The sequence below is a fragment of the Cebus imitator genome, unplaced genomic scaffold, assembly GCF_001604975.1.
Source record: "Cebus imitator isolate Cc_AM_T3 unplaced genomic scaffold, Cebus_imitator-1.0 Scaffold261, whole genome shotgun sequence".
NCBI lineage: Eukaryota > Metazoa > Chordata > Mammalia > Primates > Cebidae > Cebus > Cebus imitator.
Genome location: NW_016107576.1, coordinates 6,892,271 through 6,896,583, shown reverse-complemented (window position 1 = coordinate 6,896,583; position 4,313 = coordinate 6,892,271). Strand labels below are relative to the sequence as shown.

General features: G+C 48.8%; 1 pseudogene; it reads right to left on the bottom strand.

Annotated features, from left to right (window-relative positions):
• The window catches only part of LOC108283541, a 40,577-nt pseudogene extending 39,610 nt beyond the window's left edge, over nucleotides 1-967 (bottom strand).
• Nucleotides 968-4,313: the final 3,346 nt, after the last annotated feature.

Below are 4,313 nucleotides of genomic sequence, written 5' to 3'. Positions count from 1 at the left end.
AAAAAGGAACGTCCCTGACGAGCGAGGAGGCAGAAGAACGAGAGCGAGGGGACCTGGTTCCATTTCTGGACCCCGTCTGCAGGCTGCTCGCCCGACTTGGGGCCGCCCTGCCCTGGGCGCTCAGGACAGCTGGGTAGGCCCAGGGCTGCCCTTTTCTTCCGGAGAGCGAATGGCTCAGATCTCCGCAGAGATGCAGCTGGAGGTGCGAGCCCTGGCTCCACAGCTCGCGGCAGTTCCTTGAATGCCACCCAGGTAGGGAACCCCGGGCGCAGCCCAGCTCCCTGCAGTCTCCGGGAAGCTGAGAGGGGGGCCCTGCCCCGGGTCCCTGCGGACCCTGACGTCCTAAGAGGGATGCGGGCCGCGCATGGCCGCCCCCCACATCCTGACCCGCAGGGTCATTAGCCCCGGCCCAGGCCGTTCCCCGAGGATCCCGACGCCCAGGCCTCGCTCGGAGGCGGCTCCTGGCCCGGCCCGGAGGGCACTCACCTTCCTCTCCGGCGCTGGCGCCTCCTCGGCCGCCCAGCTGCGCGCGGTCCCAAGCCTTCGTCTCCCAGCGACCCCGTTAGCCACTTCAAATTCCCGCGGACGGTCGCCGGGACAGTGACGCGCCGGCGCGGGGCCTCTGATTGGACGGGCGGCCGAGCTCGGACCCGGGAGAGCCCCGCCGCCCCAGAGCAACCCCTCTTGGCTGGCGGAGTGCTGCTCTCGCTCAAGCTCCGGCGTGGGGCTGCGCTGGACGAACGAGGGCGAAGTTGAACTGGGACATCATTGGAGATGATTTTTGAAAAACGAACAAGCCATGCCTGGAAATGAGGGAGAAAGGAGATGAAACCGGATTGAAAGTCAGAAGACACGGTGTTTAGTCGGGCTTCGGTCATTCCTAGGGGCACTGCCTTGGGCAAGTCATTTCACCTCTCAGGCGCCTCACCTGTCCCAGGATGCTGGCCCCACGGCCTGAAAATTCCATCACCAAAATCAGTCTCTCTCTCACTTCTCATTCAAAACATACACACACACGCAGAGTGCATTTTCAAAGAATGTCAAATTTAGTGCTTTTAAAAATTATTGATCAAAGGCAGCTGTAGCATACAATAATAATGGCTAACATTGACTGAGTACTGTGTGCAAGACCCTCTCCTGCATGCTTTACCTGAATTATCTTATTTAATCTTCAAGAACCATCCCATGAGAGGAACTATTATTATACCCATTTTACAGAGAACTAATGGAGTCAACGAGAAGTGAAGTAACTTCAATCTAGGCAGAGCTAGGAGGTGATACCAGCCAGACTCCAGAAGAAACCCTTTAGTGCCTCTGCCAGGCCCTCACTGCCAAGCTGATGAGAGCAGCCTGAGATAGCCCTGGTCACCAGGACACCAGCCGGATGAGTCCACAGGAGGCCAGGAGCCTAGGCATGACACCTGGTGTAGCCTTGTCGTAGGGAAACATTTCCACTTCCTGCTTTGAAGGGAAAGCTGGGCTACAGTCTCTCAGATCCCCTACAGCTGAAATAAAATGGAGCCAGGAGAGGGGATTGAGGAAACCTGCACTGAATTCAGCTAGCTTTGCCAGGAAACAAGATTTCTTTAACTCTTGTGTGCAGAGTCTGACCTTACATTTATTTGTTCACTGAACAAATATTTATTGAGCATCATAAGGTGAAAACACAGAAAACAATAAAATCAGGACTAACAACGGACCTTGAGGACTAAGGTAGCTTTTTCATAATCTTCCCCTTTAACAACCTCCTGCCCATAACCTCACAAGTGGCAGCATTTCTCCTCACCCATTTTCATCATCACTGGAGACAACACAGCTCTCTTCCCATTTAATTATCAAATATTTCTTCAACCATGAAGATATTACTCAAACCAGTGCTTCTAGAAAATTATTGGAAAGAAATAGGAGGCAACAGGTTAAGACAAAGTATCTATGCTATTGCAAACTCCATTAAAGGGAAACTATCTATTACATGGGATACATTTGCTAGACACAGCCCTTCTTATTTCCAAACCTGTGTCAACACATCGTCACTACTTATTCAGATCCTATCAGAGGTTTTTAGAGTCTCTCCCTAAGTGGAGACCTGTTAGAAGCACACATTTCTTGGGAATTTTCTTTCCCTGCCCCTCCATATCGTAAAGAAAAGGTTTTCTTCTTCCTCCTTTTCAAACTCTTCCCCTGTAGCCTATCACAGCCTTCTACTTGCCCAAAGGTGGACATCACTTACTGCTGTTCCATCTCTCTTATATCATTTATCTTGTTATCACCACTGGGCCCTTACACTCTGTTTACACATGGGCTCACAAATATCTGTGCTCCCCCTAAAAAACTTCCCAAACCCCAACTTCAACCATGAGAAACTGCCCTCTTGCTTTCCTTCTTTGTAGCCCCAAACTTTTCAGTATAGTGCCTCCATCTCCTGGTTTCCTGAAGGCCAGCAGCCCCTCCTGAGGCCCTCAGCTTCCACCCCACAGCACTGACCTGGCTGACTGCCCACCCCTCTGCTCTTTCCTCCTTTGCACTCTGCGTCCTGTGCCTTCATCTCCATTCTGGTTCTCTGACTACAGTACCTGGGTCAGCTGTGGTCTGAAAGGATTAAATGAAAAATTCCAGAAATAAATATCAGTTTCAAATTGTGAGCTCTTCTCAGTAGCAAGACTCATTCCTGTCTGGAAGTGCCCACACTGTATATGCTCCCCATCTGGTAGTCACTGCCAAGGCCCACAGAAAACGTCTCCTTCACCCTTGAAGGCTTGCTGAAAATCAACCAACAAAAGGCAGATGAATAAGAGAAAAGGCATAAAAATGTATTCATATGCATGGGGTTGGGGACGCCATACAGGATGACTGCACCACACAGTGGGGTACAGATGGTTATGCACCCTTCTTCTTGGGGCAAAGGGAGATGAGGAACTGTGGATGATTAGGGGTAGTAAATTTTTGGGGGGAAGAATTCAATGGGCTTAAAGAACATACAAGGACCTGGGACAAAGTCTCTTGAGCACACAGAGCAGACAATTACTTATGATAAAAATCTGTCCAGGGGTATTAAAAAACTCCAGCCTTTCTTCCTGCAACATAAATTCAGTGAATGAAAATTCAGGGTAGAAATCCAAGGTAATGGGCGCGGTGGCTCAAGCCTGTAATCCCAGCACTTTGGGAGGCCAAGGCGGGTGGATCACGAGGTCAAGAGATCGAGACCATCCTGGTCAACATGGTGAAACCCCGTCTCTACTAAAAATACAAAAAATTAGCTGGGCATGGTGGCGCGTGCCTGTAATCCCAGCTACTCGTGAAGCTGAGGCAGGAGAATTGCCTGAACCCAGGAGGCGGAGGTTGCGGTGAGCCGAGATCGCGCCATTGCACTCCAGCCTGGGTAACAAGAGCGAAACTCCGTCTCAAAAAAAAAAAAAGAAATCCAAGGTAATTGTTTCCTTCTTTGGTGGGTCAGACTTTAGGCAGAAAAAGGAACTTCAGAGAACAACTTCATCTGTGCTTTGTGAGAGACAGAGGATTGGGACATGGGACAGTGGAGGTAAGAGGCTTTGAGGCTGCTTCACCATGACAAAGCACTGTGGTTTGGGGTATCAGTTTCTGGGCCCCAATATCACTTAGTGGCCATCTCAATTATAGTGTATATACTATAATTGTATATATATTATACTATATATCTATATCTATATATACTATGCTTGTCTGGGAAATACTTCATTTCTTCTTTATGAAGCTTAGTTTGTCAGCATATAAAATTATTATCTGGCATTTCTTTTCTTTAAGGATGCTAAATAACTGACACAAGAGCAGAAGATCAAACACCGCATGTTCTCACTCATAGGTGGGTGTTGAACAACAAGAACGCATGGACACAGGGAGGGGAGCATCACAGACTGGGGTCTGTTGGGGGAAAATAGGGGAGGGACAGCGGGGAGTGGGGAGTTGGGGAGAGAGAGCATGGGGAGAAATGCCAGATATAGGTGATGGGGAGGAAGGCAGCAAATCACACTGCCATGTGTGTACCTATGCAACAATCTTGCATGTTCTTCACATGTACCCCCAAACCTAAAATGCAATTAAAAAAATAAAATAAAAAGGATGCTAAATATGGGCCTCAATCTCTTCCGGCTTGTAAGGTTTTTGCTGTTCATCTGCTGGGTTTCCCCTTATGGTTAATATGACCCTTTTCTTTAGCTGACTTTAAGATTTTTTTTTTTTCACACTGACCTTCGATAGTCTGCTGACTATGAGCCTTGGAGATAGGTGTCTTTTATAGTATCTTGCAGGAGTTCTCTGGATTTCTTATTTCTGCATAT